The sequence below is a fragment of the Bubalus bubalis genome, chromosome 6, assembly GCF_019923935.1.
Source record: "Bubalus bubalis isolate 160015118507 breed Murrah chromosome 6, NDDB_SH_1, whole genome shotgun sequence".
Lineage (NCBI taxonomy): Eukaryota > Metazoa > Chordata > Mammalia > Artiodactyla > Bovidae > Bubalus > Bubalus bubalis.
In genome coordinates, this window is record NC_059162.1 from 46,441,351 (window position 1) to 46,463,747 (window position 22,397).

The 22,397-nt window shown below is 40.4% G+C and overlaps 1 protein-coding gene across 1 annotated transcript in view; it reads left to right on the forward strand.

Moving 5' to 3' along the window:
* DPYD (dihydropyrimidine dehydrogenase) overlaps positions 1–22,397 on the forward strand; it is a 945,375-nt gene that overhangs the window by 912,125 nt on the left and 10,853 nt on the right. The window lies entirely within an intron of this gene.

A 22,397-nucleotide genomic window follows, 5' to 3' on the forward strand; every position in this document is an offset into this window, starting at 1 on the left:
ATATGTATATATATATATATATATATATATATATATATATATGTCTATTTTACTGTTTGCTAAATCACTTCAGTCGTGTCCGACTCTGTGTGACCCCAGAGACGGCAGCCCACCAGGCTTCCCCATCCCTGGGATTCTCCAGGCAAGAACACTGGAGTGGGTTGCTATTTCCTTCTCCAATGCATGAAAGTGAAAAGTGAAAGTGAAGTCGCTCAGTCCTGTCCGACTCTAGTGACCCCATGGACTGCAGCCTACCAGGCTCCTCCGTCCATGGGATTTTCCAGGCAAAAGTACTGGAGTGGGGTGCCATTGCCTTCTCCGATTTTACTATTTAGTTTGTGTTTATTTCCTGCTTAAATACATCACTGGTTTTGTTTTTAAAATATATTGAAAGTTTAAAAAATTTTTGTCTGTGATGACAAGATAGCCTCTTTTGTATGCATGCATGCTCAGTTGCTAAGTTGTTTTTGACTCTTGCATTCCATGGACTGTAGCCCACCAGGCTCCTCTGTCCATGAAATTTCCCAGGCAAGTATACTGGAGTGGGTTGCCATTTCCTCTTCCAGGGGATCTTCCCATCCTGGCGACTGAATCTGTGTCTTCTGCATTGCAAGCAGATTCTTTACTGCTGAGCCAATGGGGAAGCCCTGCATGATCAATATGCACCATCAATATCAATATGATACCTTACATTGTAGAAAAACTTTCTCTGGTTCAGCCTGGGAAAGTCTGCTCAAATTTGGGTTTTAGAATTATTTTCTGGATAATATCAAAAATTATCATTAAGATGGAATTATGTGTGCATTATATTTCTTGTTTTCCTTCAACTTTTTCATATGAAAGAGATGTAGAGTCACATACAGGTGTAAGGAATAATACAGAGAGGTTTTGTGTGCCCTTTACATAGTGTCTGCAATGTACCATGTTGTAAAACTGTAGTACAGTATCACAACCAGGAAAGTGACAGAGATACAATCTACTGATCTTATTCAGATTCCTTCAGTTGTACTTCTCATTTGCATGTGTGTGCATACATGTGTGTTTAGTTCATGCAATTTCACCCCATGTGTAGGGTCCTGTGCCCTGTGTGCACCACAGTCAGATACAAGATTTCCATCAGCATAAAGATCCCTCAGCTTGCCCCTTTATAGCCACATCTACTTCACTCCTGCCCACCTCCCTCAAGATGGAATTATTTTAAAGCAATCATAATGAAAAAAAAGGAGGCGGGGTGGTATTATAGGCCCATATTCTCGCTGAAATCACCGTCACTGAATGTGCTTTGCATTCACTGAAACCTATTCTTCTCTGTTCAGTGACTGTCTACTCCTACATCCCCATTTTCTGGTTGAAGCATCAGTTGAAAAGCTTGCTCTTAGGAGTTTTCTGGAATTCCTCTGTTACCCCTCTTTAGTAGTCAAATTGGAACCCTTAAAAATATCTTGTACCTATGAGAGAGAAAAAATGTGCCCTATAAAAAAAAGAGTGGAATTTTGACTTGATATTGGGAGCGTTAAATGATTCAGAGTCCTAAAACGAAATATGGAAGTGGCTGAACACAAATTCTACCAGCACTTCAATGCCATAATTCCAAATAAAGTGAACACTTGGGACTTTCAACAATAAAATAGCCTCAAAGAGTCTCTTGAGCTGTTTCCTTTAAATTATTTGTGTGCTGCTAAAAGGATGATGTGGACATAGATGGTAAAGAAGAAGCTGGATCCTTCAGCTCTTCACAATTGCCCCCCCACGTTTGACTATAACTACTGTATGATTTGGGGTTAAGGGGGAATTGTGGGTCTATTTTTCTAGTTAATTAGTTTCAAGTAAACATAAGATCTCCATCTTTTCTGTATGTATAAAAGAATCAAAAGAAAAATATTATTTATATTTGAAATAAAAAAAATGCAATGTAAAAGCACTGCAACTTTTCCCAGCCTTCCATTCCTTCATAGCATCCAGTCCTATCACTTCATGACAAATAAATGGGGAAAAGTGGAAACAATGACAGACTTTCTTTTCTTTGGCTCCAAAATCACTGTGGATGGTGACTACAGCCATGAAATTAAAGACACCTGCTCCTTGGAAGAAAAGCTATGACAAACCTAGATAGTGTATAAGCAGAGACATCACTTTGCCGACAAAGGTCTTTATACTCAAAGCTATGGTTTTTCCAGTAGTTATGTACGGATGCGAGAGTTGGACCATAAAGAAGGCTGAGCACTGAAGAGCTGATGCTTTCAAATTGTGGTGCTGGAGAAGACTCTTGAGAGTCTCTTGGACAGTGAGGAGATTAAACCAGTCAATCCTGAAGGAAATCAACCCTGAATATTCATTGGAAGGACTGAAGCTGAAGCTCTGATACTTTGGCCACCTGATGCAAAGAGCCCACTCATTGGGAAAGACCCTGATGCTGGGAAAGATTGAGGTCAGGAGGAGAAGGGGGTGACAGAGGATAAGATGGTTGGATGGCATAACTGACTCAGTGGGCATGAATTTGAGTAAACTCTGGTAAATAGTGAAGAACAGGGAAGCCTAGTGTGCTGCACTTCATGAGGTTGCAAAGAGTGGATCACAACTTAGCAACTAAACAACAACAAATTCCTTCAGGAAATGTAGAAGCAAAACAGAAAGAGAACAATAATTTAATTAATCTTCACAATACCTGGGATAGGTATACATTATGTATAAAGGTATATATATGGGCCTCCCAGGTGGGTCAGTGATAAAGAATCTACCTGCCAGTGCAGGAGACGCAGGAGACATGGGTTCAACCCCTGAATCAGGGAGATCCCCTGGAGGAAGAAATGGCAACCCATTCCAGTATTCTTGCCTGGAGAATCCCGTGGACAGAGGAACCTTGTGGACTACAGTCCATGGGATCGCAAAGCACCGGACACAACTGAGCAATTGACCACACAACAACTCTGTGTGACAGAGTAGTTCTAGGCTTAATTCAGAAAACTATTTTCCCATTAATGTAATTTGCTAAAATCTTAAAAACTTTGCTATATATTTCAATGAAGGAAACAGCTTCATAATAATTCCTTGCAGTGACTTTCTTCAAACATGGGCTACTTCCTAAAATGACACTGGTAAGCCCAAATTTCATTTCGTTAAATGTTTATGGCATTGCAGAAGTGGAAAATCTTAAGATATGTCCTTGTTTTATCCAAGATAACTTCGTGTATTATCTGGATTCTATTCCTCCCTTACTTGCCAAGAATACTGGAGTGGGTTGCCATTTCCCCCTTCAGGGAATCTTTCCGACTCAGGGATTGAACCTATGTCTCTTGCATCTCCTGCATTGGCAGGCAGGTTCTTTTACCACTGCACCACCTGGGAAACCCCTCTGTCACAATGCTTGGGTTCAAATCATGGCACTGCCATTTAGCAGCTATATGAACTTCCCTCAGCTAACTAATCTGTAAGATGGACATAATAAAAATGTCTGCCTCATGCAGTTATAAATTAGGTAGTGTGCGAAATGCTTTTCAGTCTGTGCTGATGTGCTCAGTCATGGCCAACTCTTTGTGGCCCCATGAACTGTACAGCCTGCCAGATTCCTCTGTCCATGGAATTTTCCAGGCAAGAATACTGGAGCGGGTTGCCATTTCCTTTTCCAGCTTTTTAGTCTACACCTAAATATATCCTAAATAAATGTTATCCGCTATTAGTTATGATGTTAGGAATGGACAACTTGAAGGAGGTAACCGGTTAGGGTGACTTTCCATTTCCTTATATTCAACAAAATAAACTTAAGAGTGTAAAGCTCTGGAGGTCAACCAAGCTGGAAGTTTTGAAGAAGTTCATATATTTTTTAGGAAATCTTTATTGCATACCTACCATGAGACAAGCAATGTGCTAGGAATTGGAGACTCTTGAGAGTCCCTTGGACTGCAAGGAGATCCAACCAGTCCATTCTAAAGGAGATCGGTCCTGGGTGTTCTTAGGAAGGAATGATGCTGAAGCTGAAACTCCAGTACTTTGGCCACCTCATGCAAAGAGTTGACTCATTGGAAAAGACTCTGATGCTGGGAGGGATTGGGGGCAGGAGGAGAAGGGGACGACAGAGGATGAGATGGCTGGATGGCATCACCAACTCGATGGATGTGAGTTTGAGCGAACTCCAGGAGTTGGTGATGGACAGGGAGGCCTGGCGTGCTGCAATTCATGGGGTCGCAAAGAGTCGGACATGACTGAACTACTGAACTGAACTGAGTACAAAAAATAAAACAGACACAGCCTCTATCCTCATGAAACATATAGAACAGAGAAAGAAACATAAAATTATGTTTATAGTACAAACTGTAAAGAAAAAATACAAGATGTATGCAGTCTTTTTCATAGCATGACCTAGTTTAGATTGAAGGGGATGAGGAAGGCCTCTTTGAGGAAGTGGCATCAGTTTTCATTCCAATCCCAAAGAAAGGCTCAAAGAATGCTCAAAGAAAGGCCAAAGAATGCTCAAACTAGTTTAGATTGAAGGGGATGAGGAAGGCCTCTTTGAGGAAGTGGCATCAGTTTTCATTACAATCCCAAAGAAAGGCCAAAGAATGCTCAAACTACCACACAATTGCACTCATCTCACACGCTAGTAAAGTAATGCTCAAAATTCTCCAAGCCAGGCTTCAGCAATACGTGAACCGTGAACTTTCAGATGTTCAAGCTGGTTTTAGAAAAGGCAGAGGAACCAGAGATCAAATTGCCAGCATCCACTGGATCATCAAAAAAGCAAGAGAGTTCCAGAAAAACATCTATTTCTGCTTTATTGTCTATGCAAAAGCCTTTGACTGTGTGGATCACAATAAACTGTGGAAAATCCTGAAAGACATGGGAATATTGGAGCACCTGACCTGCCTCTTGAGAAACCTGTATGCAGGTCAGGAAGCAACAGTTAGAACTGGACATGGAACAACAGACTGGTTCTAAATAGGAAAAGGAGTACGCCAAGGCTGTATACTGTCACCCTGCTTATTTAACTTCTATGCAGAATACATCATGAGAAACACTGGACTGGAAGAAGCACAAGCTGGAATCAAGACTGCCAGGAGAAATATCAATAACCTCAGATATGCAGATGACACCACCCTTATGGCAGAAAGTGAAGAGGAACTCAAAAGCCTCTTGATGAAAGTGAAAGAGGAGAATGAAAAAGTTGGCTTAAAGCTCAACATTCAGAAAACGAAGATCATGGCATCTGGTCCCATCACTTCATGGGAAATAGATGGAGAAACAGTGGAAACAGTGGCAGACTTTATTTTTTGGGGCTCCAAAATCACTGCAGATGGTGATTGTAGCCATGAAATTAAAAGATGCTTACTCCTTGGAAGGAAAGTTATGACCAACCTAGGTAGCATATTCAAAAGCAGAGACATTACTTTGCCAACAAAGGTCCATCTAGTCAAGGCTATGGTTTTTCCTGTGGTCATGTATGGATGTGAGAGTTGGACTGTGAAGAAAGCTGAGCACCGAAGAATTGATGCTTTTGAACTGTAGTGTTGGAGAAGACTCTTGAGAGTCCCTTGGACTGAAAGGAGATCCAACCAGTCCATTCTGAAGGAGATCAGTCCTGGGTGTTCATTGGAAGGACTGATGCTAAAGGTGAAACTCCAATACTTTGGCCACCTCATGCGAAGAGTTGACCCATTGGAAAAAACTCTGATGCTGGGAGGGATTGGGGGCAGGAGGAGAAGGGGACGACAGAGGATGAGATGGCTGGATGGCATCACCGACTCGATGGACATAAATTTGAGTGAACTCGGGAGTTGGTTATGGACAGAGAGGCCTGGCGTGCTGCGATTCATGGGGTCGCAAAGAGTCAGACACGACTGAGAAACTTGAAACCAAACCAAGACTAGGTAGTTACTAGAAGATTAAGAGGAAAAGGGGATATTCCCAGTGATAGGGTAATGGAAACAGAGACAGAGGTAAAATTGAAGAATTCCTGTTAATTCTTCTAAAACTTGGCAATTCTTTTATATACTGGGGTATAAGGAATGGTAAGGAGTTGCATTTAAAGAGATTAAGATGCTTAGATTATTGATAGTGAGTGAAGTCACTAAGTCATGTCGGATTCTTTGCGAACCCATGGACTGTAGCCTACCAGGCATCTCTGTCCATGGGATTCTCCAGGCAAGAATACTGGAGTGGGTTACCATTTCCTTCTCCAGGGGATCTTCCTGACCCAGGGATCAAACCCAGGTCTCCCAGATTGGAGGCAGACGCTTTAACCTTTGAGCCACGAACTAAAATAAAGAAAAATAAAAGATAATGAATCAAGGTTTTTTTCTCGGTGTTTTTAGGTTTGATGAGTTTTTTTGATGTGGATGAAAAATATAGATTTGAACATACTGAAGTTAGTGAACTCAGGCTAATTATGGACCTGTGCTGGAGGATATAAAGAGAAAATAACTAACATACTCACCGCCTACTAGTTTCCAGTCACAGGACAGCAGCTTCTCATATATTTTTTTATTTCTTGCTTAACCTAATACCCTATGAGGGAATAGAAATTCTGGGGAAGAAAATGGGATCAAGTGATCAAAGAAATAAGAGACTAACCAGAAGGAAATGGTGATGTGGAGGAGGGGAGGGGAGGGAAGAGAAAGTCTGAGGAAGTAGACCACAGGTCAGAAAGTGCTACTCATCTTAGCAAGGGCATCCAATACTGTTTTATTGTGTCTTTCACATGTAACCACTGAGATTTCAATTGCCAGTTGGCAGTAATTTTCCTATTTACCCATACATCCATTTTGTCATTCATCCAATGACTATTAATATCCACTCACTATGTTCCAGCAATGATCTAGTCACCAGCAAGTCAGTAGTGAACAAAACAAAAGCCCAGTTCTGAGGGTGCCTGCATTTTGGTGAGAACAGTCAATAAACAAATGAGCGAGTGGATACATACTATTATCAGATGGTCACAGTGCTGTGGAGAAGATGCAGCAGGGTTTGGAGAAAAGGAATTGCTGGAGAGGTTTTTCAGGGGTTGCCTGCCTGGTTAAATGGCATGAGTAGACACTTCACAGAGAGAGAGGGATAAATGCAGATAAGCACCCGAGGGTACAACATTCCATTCAGAAGGAACAGAAAATGCAAAGACTCCGAAGTAGGAAGGTCCTTTGCAGGAAACTGTGGAGGCTTTTTAAAAAGGAATAAAGATGTAATCAGACTCAGTTTTTCAAAGGATCATCTGGCTGCAGGGTTGAGCAAGATCCTAGATGGGCAAGGACAAAAGCAGGGAGACTGGTTAGAAGGCTATTGCAACAAGATAGGGGAGACACTGGCAGGAAGGAGAATAAATACTAGACGTCAGATGGCCACAACTCCATTGTTCTAAATGAAGTGATGTGTGTGCAAGTATCGTACTCAGCATGTTTGCCCAGCGGCTCAGTTGTGTCCAACTGTTTGTGACCCCATGAGCTGTAGTCCATGAGGGTCCTCTGTCCATTGGATTCTCCAGGCAAGAATATTGGAACAGGTTGCCATTTCCTTCTCCCGGGCATCTTCCCGACCAAAGGATCAAACCTGCAGCTCTTGTGTCTCCGGTATTGGCAGGCGGATTCTTTACCACTGAGCCACCTGGGAAGTCCCCTCACCTAAAGCATGCTGCTACTGCTAAGCTGCTTCAGTCGTGTCCGACTCTGTGCGACCCCATAGACAGCAGCCCACCAGGCTTCCCCGTCCCTGGGATTCTCCAGGCAAGAACACTGGAGTGGGTTGCCATTTCCTTCTCCAATAGTTCTATTCAAATGTAAGGGACACAGTTATTGTCCCTTTCATGCAAGCCCCCCGCCCCTTCCTCATTAATTCCCACTCCATCTGGATGACATTGAAATGAATAGTCACATTCCCTTTAAGAGTCATTTTATCTCTGCCTGTGAATCAGACACTGCTTCCCCGTGCTTTTGTTGTTTCACTGTACCGCACTTACCCCGGCACACCACGTTCTTCCCTCTGCTGCTTCATCATTGCCTTCATGTTTTCTCTACAGTGTTTCTTCTGTGCTTGACATAACCATTTTTCCTTCTTCCCATTTTCCTGAGGCTCTGGGTTATCTATTTTCATGCTTAATATTTTTTCTGTCCACCCATCTGTTTATTTTAGCTTGTTTGTTCTCTCCTCTGCTGGCCTCTTTATAGATTCCTCTGTTCAATAGTTTAAACTCCATGACAATGCTTTGTTTATCCTCTCAGCTAGCACAGTATATTATTCCCCATCTGCTATAGAGAGGGCCCCAGTGCCCCACAAAGTTAACTAAGCCCCTCTTGTCTGAACAAGTTTTTCAGCCATGCATTCAAGTTTCTAATCTACCCCTGTCTTCCCTGGTTATGAGTGTGACAATATTATTTCTAAGCAAGCCATGCTCAATAGATCTCATCTTTTGTTCTTCTTTTTCTTTCAAATACCTCAGATAAGAAGTAATGGTCTGCTGCTACAGACGTAGGCAGTTTCAATATCAGTCACTCAGTAAATATTTATTGAGTATTTGCCATGTGACTGGCAGTGTGCTAAGGACTGGGTCTATTTCCAGAGACATACAAGGTACGCAGTCTAAGGCACCACAATTTTCCTAATCTCGGAGGAGATGTAGTGCTAACATATATTTATTATGTACTCGCTGCAATCCAGGAATTGTGCTAGAAACTGGGAATACAACATGAATTTTAAAAAGAAAGATATCTATCTTTATGGAGCTCATAGTCTAACAAGGGAGAAAGACACATGTTAAAAATTATTTACAGTTCATTCAAATATGTACAAAATGCTCTGGGAACAGAGAGGAGTGAAAGGGATTAGTTCTGCCTCGGGTAATTGTGGAAAGCTTCACAGAGATGGTGATATTTAACATGGAGTTTAATAAATTAGTGTTAATTAAGCAGAGAATTAATAATAAAAGCTAATGTTTATTGAGTACTTATGAGGTTTCACTGTTCTGCATGCCTGTGAATTAACTCATTTAAGCCTCACCATAGCCCTATCAGGTACCCATGTTTTCCCTAGTTTACTGATTAAGTAATTAATAAACAGAGAGGTTAAATAACTTATCTAAGGTCACACAGCTAGAAAGATGTCAAAGCCAAGATTTGATTCCAAAATCTGGCTCTAGAACTTGAGTCCTTAATCACTATCTTCTACTGTCTCTCATGAAAGGGAGGAAAAAGAAAAAAAGAAAAGTGGCATTTTAAGTATATGAGTATGTTGGCAAAGCATAGTATTAATACATACTTGGAATAATTTGCAGCCATGGGATCTTAAATCCAATACAACTCATTCTTTTGTTCAATAAGACTTATAGAAAGGACCAAACTAGAGGTAATAATGAGGAAAATAATCCAGTTTTCTCCATTGGTCTTAATATAATGTGAAAGGGCAAAGGGATGTACTGATCACACTTCTAAGAATTTCAGCTGGAGTACCAGGAGTTACACAGTGACTAAGGGTCCCTAAGAACTAGAAGTCTTTGCTAGCCAACATGGTATCCAGGTTCTCCTTGCATCCTTGGAAGCTAAAAACTGGTCTCAGAGACTGTCAGTCCTACAGCAAGGAATAGTCTAGGGCCCTAGAGTCAGCTGGGCTTCCCTGGTGGCTCAGATGGTAAAGTGCCTGTCTGCAGTGTGGGAGACCCAGGTTCAATCCCTGGATTGGGATGATCCCCTGGAGAAGGAAATAGCAGCCCACTCCAGCACTCTTACCTGGATAATCCCATGGACAGAGGAGCCTGGTAGACTACAGTCCATGGGTTATCAAAGAGTCAGACATGACTGAGAAACTTCACTTTCACCAGAGTCTGCCTGGCATCCAGTCAGTTTCCTCTTTAACAACCCTACATCTTGGCTTCCACTTCATAGTGACACAGCCTTTATTGTACATATTGCCATACTGTGGGGCTTTTACTTTTGTGAAAGAAATTGAAAGAAAAGGATTCTGAGGAAGAGGAGGGTAATCCACATCAGTATTGGAAGACTGAAGGGGAAGAATGAGATAAAGTAAGCAAAAGACAGCTGGCCTCCAGCAATACATAAAAGTCTTCTCAAAGATGAACCAGGACCTTCTGAAGAAGCTCCTGACATTCCACAGGTTCACCTGTGCTAGAGAAAAGAAGCCAAATAGGAGGCACTTTTGTCTGCTGGCTGAAGAAAACTGAAGTGACAGTGTGCATATTTGGCCCTGCTAAATAAGAGACGTGCTTTATTCCCAGGCAGCGTATAACAGAGATTTGAGATTCTGCCAAGACTTATAAAGTTCCCCGAATACTTCCCACTTCTGTTGATATATATGAGAATGAATTCTCATTCTCTTTATGAAGTCAGGAATGTATCTCTAACGTCTTTGAATTTCTGGGTAGGAAAATGAATGGTTTAGGGGCACTAGTGATGTTTTCATCTCTTCTTCCTGCTGCTTCTAGTAGGAGATGGACTGCATCTCATAAGACTGGCAAGACAGTGTTGTCAGGAGACCAGTCAGCCTGATCGAGTGGTTTATTATTTCAATTGAGTTGTGAGGGGAAGGAGAAAAGTACTCAGAGAAAACTGTAAGGCCATATTATATACTATGAAGCATAAAAGGGATGGCGCAGAAAGAAAAATACTGGAGGACTTCCCCAGCAATTTTCAGAAGATACCAGAGAAATGGGCAGGAGGTATTCACATTCTCAGTTGTCTGTATACAGACAAGTAGGAGATGAAAAATCGTCAAACAGAACTTTAAAACACACGAAAAGAATTTTTGGTAAAAATCATCTCTTAAGTCTTGTGAGGATATTTTGAAATGTGATTCCTGACTGGAATATGATGATGGAAAGGTGTATCTTATTTAAAATAAATAGGTCTAATCAAACAGCTAGAGGAGAAGCAGTATATGTCTAAAAGATGTGCACATGCATGGAAATCCACATACCTGAAGGTAAAGCATGGAGGAAGCAGCTGCAGGAGAGTGTGAAAGGAGAACAGAAGTGTTATCCTGGGATTACATCAGAGACCTCATAACCAGATGGTTAATATGGACAGGCAAGATAGAGCAGCGATGTAAGCCTTTATAGACTTCAGATGAAAATCCCACTCCACTAAAGGCAAAACATCGGAAAAATTATTGAACTGCCTTGTTGGAAATTTAATCTCACAAAAGAGAAAGAAGCAATGAGGGACTTACTGCATTGGCTTATTTCTGGCTCCCTATAAAAATCTGTTTGTGGAAAATGGCAGCTAAAAGAATCTTGAAGGAAAGTAACCATTCTATATCATCTTAGAGTTCATTAGGCCATAGAAAGAAAGTCCGAGGTAAAATGTACAAGTATGCCACCTTAAGTGAATCTACTTTCAGGGAATTCAGAAACAACAATAGAAAACAATCCCGTAGTCAGAGCTCTAACTTGAACATTGATCAAGAAGAATGATAAGCTGCCAAAGTGAAATTTGATGACATAATCTCTGAGTTTCACAAGGAGTAGGAAAAGAGTTAAGCATTTAGATAATTCTGTTTTCAATGGTCATATGAGAAAATAGAGATCATATAACCAACAATGATCAGAAAACAGTGGCATTAAGATTTTAACATGTTTCAGAAGTAACAAGGCCTCAAATTATCTGAATTTGGAGAAAATATTAGGAAAAGTAGAAATGTACTTGTTAACTTTTTTTTAAAAGGGAAAGAGGAAACACCTATTACTTTGAATAGATGATATATAATTAATTTACAATTAAAATTGTTCAATTCCTATTATCTGTCTAGCATCCCCATAAAGAATGCTCTCAGAACTGAAAAGAACAGGGAAAACATATTCAAGAGTTGAATAAGATACTACTACTACTACGTCACTTCAGTCATGTCCGACTCTGTGTGACCCCAGAGACAGCAGCCCACCAGGCTCCCCCGTCCCTGGGATTCTCCAGGCAAGAACACTGGAGTGGGTTGCCATTTACTTCTCCAGTGCATGAAAGTGAAAAGTGAAAGTGAAGTCGCTCAGTTGTGTCCAACTGTCAGCAACCCCATGGACTGCAGCCTACCAGGCTCCTCCGTCCATGGAATTTTCTAGGCAAGAGTACTGGAGTGGAGTGACATAAGGATACAGTAAAAACACATCACAGTTAGCCTCATTGCTACTGCTACTGCTAAGTCACTTCAGTCGTGTCCGACTCTGTGCAACCCCATAGACGGCAGCCCACCAGGCTCCGCCATCCCTGGGATTCTCCAGGCAAGAACACTGGAGTGGGTTGCCATTTCCTTCTCCAGTGCATGAAAGTGAAAAGTGAAAGTGAAGTCGCTCAGTCGTGTCTGACTCTTAGCGACCCCATGGACTGCAGCCTACCAGGCTCCTCCATCCTTGGGATTTTCCAGGCAAAAGTACTGGAGTGGGGTGCCACTGCCTTCTCCATTTAGCCTCATTAAACGCATTTAAATATAAAGTGTCTGGCAAGAACTTGCTACTTTAAAGCCTGAATCAACCCACATAAAAAGAATAGTGATCAGGGCCACAAATCTGTACTGAACCAACCTTCACCACACCCAAATCACACCCATTTGTCTATCTCCCACTCAACCCTCTCACGTCACCCACTTCATTTCCCAGATCTTCATTAGCTTCTGGGCTTCCCTAGTGGCTCAGATGGTAATGAATGTGCCTGCAATGCAGGAGACCTGGGATCAATTCCTGGGTCAGGAAGATCACCTGGAGAAGCGAATGGCAACCCATTCCAGTATTCTTGTCTGGAGAATCCCATGGACAGAGGATCCTGGCAGGCTACAGTCCATGGGATCACAAAGAATTGGATACGACTGAGTGACTAACACTCCATTAGCTTCTATCCCATCTCTTGGTTTGCTTGCTTCTCTCACCTTCTCCACTAATCTACTTCTTTATTTCCTGAATCATGCTTTGTCTCTGCCCTCCCAGTTCACCTTATTCATCCTGAGTCCCGTTATCAGAGTTCAACTGAATTTAAACTCTAAATTTAAAGAATTTAGACTTCTTTTTCTAATTGTACAGTCACCCTCCCTATCTCCTTCCTCAGAGGACATTATACAAGATATCAAAAATAAATTGTATGCAATATTTTTAGAGTATTTTTGTATGATATTGCTGTATCACACTGCTGAAAAATAAATGGTGCTCTGGGTTCTTTTGGGCTTCCCACATTCTTCCCAGTGGTCAGGAATCCACCTGCCAATGCAGAAGATGTGGGTTCCATCCCTGGGTTGGGAAGATCCACTGGAGAAGAAAACAGCAACCCACTCCAGTATTCTTGCCTGGAAAATCCTATGGACAGAGGAGCCTGGTGGCCTACAATCCATTGGACAGCAAAGAGTTGGACATGACGAGTGACTGAGCATGAACACGCCAGGTTTTTTAGAAAAGAAAAAAGTGGATGTGGCAAGGAGAGTGAGGAAAAGACAGAAGTAGAAAAGCTTCATTAAGGATCATTGAACTTTTGATTTGAGAACATTAGTTAAAGGAGAAATTATTAAGTGTCAGCATAAATTCAGTAGAAACAAACCAAATTATCTCATTTCCTATTTTGATAGGATAATTAAGCAAGCAGTGAACCTGATATAAAAAATATGAACCTGTGACATTGGTAACAGTACAGAAAAGGAAATGGTAAAGTAATTAAACACCTACATCAAATAATATAAATATTGGCTGTTTCGGATAGATGAGGGTCCTCTAGTTCCTCATTCTTTGATCCTAAAGTTTGTATTAAACAGAAATATTGACTGATCTCTTTTACAAAGTTCTTTTGATTATCCCAAACAAATAATTAATTGACAAAGATGTGATTCTAGAATTCTGTACTCTTTTCCAACATTAATTTTGGGAACAGATATTTAAATCAAATGCATCATCTATACTTTAAAGAATTTAGCATCACTTTTTCCTACATACACATTCATACATAAACTTTTCCACTAATCAGGGATGACTATAGCATGTCACGTGACCTTTGTACAGCCATACCTTGCTTGTAATAATGAATGTAGTTTCCCTAGTCGCCACAGATGTGTGTCCAACAGGGACTAGACTAGCCATATGTGCCTCACTGATTATATGAACCTTTCCGCAAACTCCAGATTCCAGAATGTGGACTCAACGGTTTTCATAAGCTGACAGTACTACATGGAAGCTTTGATTTTATTTATTTATTTATTTTTTTTTATTATTTTTTTTAAATTTTATTTTATTTTTAAATTTAACATAATTGTATTAGTTTTGCCAAATATCAAAATGAATCTGCCACAGGTACACATGTGTTCCCCATCCTGAACCCTCCTCCCTCCTCCCTCTCCATACCATCCCTCTGGGTCATCCCAGTGCACCAGCCCCAAGCATCCAGTATCGTGCATCGAACCTGGACTGGCAACTCGTTTCATACATGATATTTTACATGTTTCAATGCCATTCTCCCAAATCTTCCCACCCTCTCCCTCTCCCACAGAGTCCATAAGACTGTTCTATACATCAGTGTCTCTTTTGCTGTCTCGTACACAGGGTTATTGTTACCATCTTCCTAAATTCCATATATATGCATTAGTATACTGTATTGGTGTTTTTCTTTCTGGCTTACTTCACTCTGTATAATAGGCTCCAGTTTCATCCACCTCATTAGAACTGATTCAAATGTATTCTTTTTAATGGCTGAATAATACTCCATTGTGTATATGTACCACTGCTTTCTTATCCATTCATCAGCTGATGGACATCTAGGTTGCTTCCATGTCCTGGCTATTATAAACAGTGCTGCGATGAACATTGGGGTACACGTGTCTCTTTCCCTTCTGGTTTCCTCAGTGTGTATGCCCAGCAGTGGGATTGCTGGATCATAAGGCAGTTCTATTTCCAGTTTTTTAAGGAATCTCCACACTGTTCTCCATAGTGGCTGTACTAGTTTGCATTCCCACCAACAGTGGAAGAGGGTTCCCTTTTCTCCACACCCTCTCCAGCACTTATTACTTGTAGATTTTTGGATCGCAGCCATTCTGATTGGTGTGAAATGGTACCTCATAGTGGTTTTGATTTGCATTTCTCTGATAATGAGTGATGTTGAGCATCTTTTCATGTGTTTGTTAGCCATCTGTATGTCTTCTTTGGAGAAATGTCTATTTAGTTCTTTGGCCCATTTTTTGATTGGGTCATTTATTTTTCTGGAGTTGAGCTGTAGGAGTTGCTTGTATATTCTCGAGATTAGTTGTTTGTCAGTTGCTTCATTTGCTATTATCTTCTCCCATTCTGAAGGCTGTCTTTTCACCTTGCTAATAGTTTCCTTTGATGTGCAGAAGCTTTTAAGGTTAATTAGGTCCCATTTGTTTATTTTTGCTTTTATTTCCAATATTCTGGGAGGTGGGTCATAGAGGATCCTGCTGTGATGTATGTCGGAGAGTGTTTTGCCTATGTTCTCCTCTAGGAGTTTTATAGTTTCTGGTCTTACGTTTAGATTTTTAATCCATTTTGAGTTTATTTTTGTGTATGGTGTTAGAAAGTGTTCTAGTTTCATTCTTTTACAAGTGGTTGACCAGATTTCCCAGCACCACTTGTTAAAGAGATTGTCTTTAATCCATTGTATATTCTTGCCTCCTTTGTCAAAGATAAGGTGTCCATATGTGCGTGGATTTATCTCTGGGCTTTCTAGTTTGTTCCATTGATCTATATTTCTGTCTTTGTGCCAGTACCATACTGTCTTGATGACTGTGGCTTTGTAGTAGAGCCTGAAGTCAGGTAGGTTGATTCCTCCAGTTCCATTCTTCTTTCTCAAGATCGCTTTGGCTATTCGAGGTTTTTTGTATTTCCATACAAATTGTGAAATTATTTGTTCTAGCTCTGTGAAGAATACTGTTGGGAGCTTGATAGGGATTGCATTGAATCTATAAATTGCTTTGGGTAGTATACTCATTTTCACTATATTGATTCTTCCAATCCATGAACATGGTATATTTCTCCATCTATTAGTGTCCTCTTTGATTTCTTTCACCAGTGTTTTATAGTTTTCTATATATAGGTCTTTAGTTTCTTTAGGTAGATATATTCCTAAGTATTTTATTCTTTATGTTGCAATGGTGAATGGAATTGTTTCCTTAATTTCTCTCTCTGTTTTCTCATTATTAGTGTATAGGAATGCAAGGGATTTCTGTGTGTTGATTTTATATCCTGTAACTTTACTATAGTCATTGATTAGTTCTAGTAATTTTCTGGTGGAGTCTTTAGGGTTTTCTATGTAGAGGATCATGTCATCTGCAAACAGTGAGAGCTTTACTTCTTCTTTTCCAATTTGGATTCCTTTTATTTCTTTTTCTGCTCTGATTGCTGTGGCCAAAACTTCCAAAACTATGTTGAATAGTAATGGTGAAAGTGGGCACCCTTGTCTTGTTCCTGACTTTAGAGGAAATGCTTTCAATTTTTCACCATTGAGGATAATGTTTGCTGTGGGGTTGTCATATATAGCTTTTATTATGTTGAGGTATGTTCCTTCTATTCCTGCTTTCTGGAGAGTTTTGATCATAAATGGATGTTGAATTTTGTCAAAGGCTTTCTCTGCATCTATTGAGATAATCATATGGTTTTTATTTTTCAATTTGTTAATGTGGTGTATTACATTGATTGATTTGCAGATACTGAAGAATCCTTGCATCCCTGGGATAAAGCCCACTTGGTCATGGTGTATGATCCTTTTAATGTGTTGTTGGATTCTGATTGCTAGAATTTTGTTAAGGATTTTTGCATCTATGTTCATCAGTGATATTGGCCTGTAGTTTTCTTTTTTTGTGGGATCTTTGTCAGGTTTTGATATTAGGGTGATGGTGGCCTCATAGAATGAGTTTGGAAGTTTACCATCCTCTGCAATTTTCTGGAAGAGTTTGAGCAGGATAGGTGTTAGCTCTTCTCTAAATTTTTGGTAGAATTCAGCTGTGAAGCCGTCTGGACCTGGGCTTTTGTTTGCTGGAAGATTTTTTATTACAGTTTCAATTTCCGTGCATGTGATGGGTCTGTTAAGATTTTCTATTTCTTCCTGATCGAGTTTTGGAAAGTTGTACTTTTCTAAGAATTTGTCCATTTCTTCCTCGTTGTCCATTTTATTGGCATATAATTGTTGATAGTACTCTCTTATGATCCTTTGTATTTCTGTGTTGTCTGTTGTGATCTCTCCATTTTCATTTCTAATTTTATTGATTTGATTTTTCTCCCTTTGTTTCTTGATGAGTCTGGCTAATGGTTTGTCAATTTTATTTATCCTTTCAAAAAACCAGCTTTTGGTTTTGTTGATTTTTGCTATGATCTCTTTTGTTTCTTTTGCATTTATTTCTGCTCTAAGTTTTAAGATTTCTTTCCTTCTACTAACCCTGGAGTTCTTCATTTCTTCCTTTTCTAGTTGCTTTAGGTGTAGAGTTAGGTTATTTATTTGACTTTTTTCTTGTTTCTTGAGATGTGCCTGTATTGCATGAACTTTCCCCTTAGGACTGCTTTTACCATGTCCCACAGGTTTTGGGTTGTTGTGTTTTCATTTTCATTTGTTTCTATGCAAATTTTGATTTCTTTTTTGATTTCTTCTGTGATTTGTTGGTTATTCAGCAGCGTGTTGTTCAGCCTCCATATGTTGGAATTTTTAATAGTTTTTCTCCTGTAATTGAGATCTAATCTTACTGCATTGTGGTCAGAAAAGATGCTTGGAATGATTTCTATTTTTTTGAATTTACCAAGGCTAGCTTTATGGCCCAGGATGTGATCTATCCTGGAGAAGGTTCCATGTGCACTTGAGAAAAAGGTGAAATTCATTGTTTTGGGATGAAATGTCCTATAGATATCAATTAGGTCTAACTGGTCTATTGTATCGTTTAAAGTTTGTGTTTCCTTGTTAATTTTCCGTTTGGTTGATCTATCCATAGGTGTGAGTGGGGTATTAAAGTCTCCCACTATTATTGTGTTATTGTTAATTTCTCCTTTCATACTTGTTAGCATTTGTCTTACATATTGCGGTGCTCCCGTGTTGGGTGCATATATATTTATAATTGTTATATCTTCTTCTTGGATTGATCCTTTGATCATTATGGAGTGACCTTCTTTGTCTCTTTTCACAGCCTTTGTTTTAAAGTCTATTTTATCTGATATGAGTATTGCTACTCCTGCTTTCTTTTGGTCCCTATTTGCATGGAAAATCTTTTTCCAGCCCTTCACTTTCAGTCTGTATGTGTCCCCTGTTTTGAGGTGGGTCTCTTGTAGACAACATATGTAGGGGTCTTGTTTTTGTATCCATTCAGCCAGTCTTTGTCTTTTGGTTGGGGCATTCAACCCATTTACATTTAAGGTAATTACTGATAAGTATGATCCCATTGCCATTTACTTTATTGTTTTGGGTTCAAATTTATACACCGTTTTTGTGTTTCCTGTCTAGAGAATATCCTTTAGTATTTGTTGGAGAGCTGGTTTGGTGGTGCAGAATTCTCTCAGCTTTTGCTTGTCTGAAAAGCTTTTGATTTCTCCTTCATACTTGAATGAGATCCTTGCTGGGTACAATAATCTGGGCTGTAGGTTATTTTCTTTCATCATTTTAAGTATGTCTTGCCATTCCCTCCTGGCTTGAAGAGTTTCTATTGAAAGGTCAGCTGTTATCCTTATGGGTATTTCCTTGTGTGTTATTTGTTGTTTTTCCCTTGCTGCTTTTAATATTTGTTCTTTGTGTTTGATCTTTGTTAATTTGATTAATATGTGTCTTGGGGTGTTTTGCCATGGGTTTATCCTGTTTGGGACTCTCTGGGTTTCTTGGACTTGGGTGATTATTTCCTTCCCCATTTTAGGGAAGTTTTCAACTATTATCTCCTCAAGTATTTTCTCATGGTCTTTCTTTTTGTCTTCTTCTTCTGGGACCCCTATCATTCGAATGCTGTAGCGTTTAATATTGTCCTGGAGGTCTCTGAGATTGTCCTCATTTCTTTTAATTTGTTTTTCTTTTATCCTCTCTGATTCATTTATTTCTACCATTCTATCTTCTAATTCACTAATCCTATCTTCTGCCTCTGTTATTCTACTATTTGTTGCCTCCAGAGTGTTTTTAATTTCACTTATTGCATTATTCATTATATATTGACTCTTTTTTATTTCTTCTAAGTCCTTGTTAAACCTTTCTTGCATCTTCTCAATCCTTGCCTCCAGGCTATTTATCTGTGATTCCATTTTAATTTCAAGATTTTGGATCAATTTCACTATCATTATTCGGAATTCTTTATCAGGTAGATTCCCTATCTCTTCCTCTTTGGTTTGGTTTGGTGGGCATTTATCCTGTTCCTTTATCTGCTGGGTATTCCTCTGTCTCTTCATCTTGTTTAAATTGCTGAGTTTGGGGTGTCCTTTCTGTATTGTGGCATTTTGTGGGAGTTCTCTTTTTTGTGGCGTTTCCTCGCTCTGTGTGGGTTTGTACAGGTGGCTTGTCAAGGTTTCCTGGTTAGGGAAGCTTGTGTCGATGTTCTGGTGGATGGAGCTGTATTTCTTCTCTCTGGAGTGTAATGACATGTCCAGTAATGAGTTATGAGATGTCTATGGTTTTGGGGTGACTTTGGGCAGCCTGTATCTTGAAGCTCAGGGCTGTGTTCCTTTGTTGCTGGAGAATTTGCTTGGTATGTCTTGCCCTGAAACTTGTTGGCCCTTGTGTGGTGCTTTGTTTCAGTGCAGGTATGGAGGCATTTGATGAGCTCCTGTCAAGTAATGTTCCTTGGAGTCAGGAGCTCCCTGGAGTCAGGGTTTGGACTTAAGCCTCCTGCTTCCAGTTATCGGTCTTACTTTTACAGTAGTTTCAAAACTTCTCCTTCTATACAGCACCATTGATAAAACATCTACGTTAAAGATGAGAAGTTTCTCTACTGTGAGGGTCACTCTGAGAGGTTCACAGCGTTACATGGAGAAGAGAAGAGGGAGGAGGGAGTTAGAGGTGACCCAAATGAGATGAGGTGGAATCAATAGAGGAGAGAGTGGGCTAGCCAGTAGTCACTTCCTTATGTGCACTCCACAACTGGACCGCTCAGAGATGTTCACGGAGTTATACAGAGAAGAGAAGAAGGAGGCAGGAGACAGAGGTGGCCAGAAGGATAAAAGGGGGAAATGAAAAGGAGGGAGACAGATCCAGCCAGTAATCAGTTCCCTAAGTGTTCTCCACCGTCTGGAACACACAGAAATTCATAGAGTTAGGTAGAGTAGAGAGGGGTTAGGTAGGAGATACAGGCGACCTGGTGGGGAAAACGGAGAGTCCAAAGGGAGAGAGAGCAGTCAAGCCAGTAATCTCGCTCCCTAGTGAAAAATGGGTCCTGAAGATTGGGTTCTTAAAGGTACAAAATTGGTAACAAATATATAAAAGCAAAAATTAAAAATCTAGAGTAGAGTCTGGAATTTCAAAAATAACGATGTTAATGAAAAGAAGGAAAAGAAAGAGAGAAAAAAACGAACAAAGAAAAACAAACAAGGTCGCAAAAATTATAAAGAAACTACAGGTACAAAATTGATAACTAATACCAAAAAGCAAAAATTAAAAATCTAGAGTACAGTTTGGAATTTCAAAAATACAATGTTAAAAAAAAAAGAAGAAAAATAAAGAGAGAAAACAAACAAACCAACAAAAACAATGTCGCAAAAATTATAAAGAAAATACAGGTACAAAATTGATATCAAATACCAAAAAGCATAAATTAAAAATCTTGAGTAGAGTTTGGAATTGCAGATATACAATGTTATATAAAAGAAGAAGAGAAAGAAACAGAGAAAAAAAAAGTCACAGAAATTAAAAAAAAAACTATAGGTACAAAATTGATAACATATACCAAAAGGCTAAAATTAAAAATCTATAGTAGAGTTTGGAATTTCAAAAATACAATGTTAAAGAAAAGAAGAAAAAGAAAAAAAAAACAAAACACAGTCAAAAAATTATAAAATATATATATGAAGTTTGCTGAAGAAAAAAAAAAGGGTCTTTTTTTTTTTTGCAAAGTAATAGGTTATAAAAGTGAAAATTAAAGGACAATAGAGGACTTAAAATTTAAAAAAAAAATTAAAAAAAAGAAAGATTGATCGTAAAAATAGTAAAAATATATCTAGGTCTTTCTCTGGTTTTGTTGTGAGTATTGTGGGTTCAGTTCATTTTTGGCTAGTTCCTTGGTCCGACTTATATTTCTCAAGATCTGTAGGCCCCTTCCTATGTAGTCTGTAGTAACCACAGGGTTTTAATCTATGGCCTGTAGCTTCCAAGGCATTTCCCTCTGTTATAGCTTCTTCTGTTTGCTGGTCTCTTCAGTGTCTGGTTTCTGCCCTGACACAAAGGGGACGGTGGAGGACGCTTTTTTTTTTTTTTTTTTTTTAGGCTCACTTGTTCAGTCGCGCTGTGGGGAGGGAGGGAGGGATGCTGCAAACAAATAACACTGGCGTGCGCTCGCAGTGCCTCAGCCACACTGGGTCTGCCCCCACTAACGGCGCATGTAGCCTCCCTGCCCACACTGCTCGGGCTCTAGGTTGTTCCACCGGGAACAATCAGAGGCCGGCCCTGGGCTGAGCTCCCAGGTCCAAGCCGCTCAGGTTCAGGCACTCGGGTAGTCCTCAGAGGCGCAGACTCGGTTGGGCCTGTGTTTTGTGCTCTTCCCAGGTCCGAGCAGCTCAGATGATGAGGTGTTTGGCGGGCGCCAATGCTGCAACTTATCACCTCCCCGCCACTCGGTTATCTGGGTGTAAAACCGGCGCACCTTCTCAGGCAGATGTTGACCGTGCAGACCCCCAAGAAGTTTTAGTCAGTAAAGAAGCCTGCTTACAGTTTTATAGATAGTGTCTCTCTGGGGCTGCAATTGCCCCCTTCCGGCTCTGGCTGCCTGTCACCAGAGGGGGAAGGTCTGCAGCTGGCTATCTCTGTTCAGTCCTTTGTTCCGTGCGCGGGCCTGGCGGTGTCTTAGGTTAGGGCTGGCTTTTTGCGTGGTAGATATCCCACAGTCTGGTTTGCTAGCCCCAATTATTTCGCTCAGATAGCACTCAGGGTATTCAGGCCAGATTCTTACTCTAAGCGATGCAGCCCGCGCCGCGCCTCCCTGCCCAGCCCCCGCTTGCTAATGGCGTGTGCAGGCATCTGCGCTGCTTCTCCGCTGGGGGAGTTACCGTAGGGCTCGCAATCTGCGATGTTTAATTGTTTATTTATTTTTTTCTCCCTGTTATGTTGCCCTCTGTGCTTCCAAAGCTCGGCACAGATTCGGCAGTGAGAAGGTTTCCTGGTGTTTGGAAACTTCTCTCTTTTTGAGACTCCCTTCCCGGGACGGAACTCCGTCCCTCCCTCTTTTGTCTCTTTTTTTGTCTTTTGTATTTTTTCCTACCTCCTTTTGAAGAGTTGGGCTGCTTTTCTGGGTGCCTGATGTCCTCTGCCGGCATTCAGAAGTTGTTTTGTGGA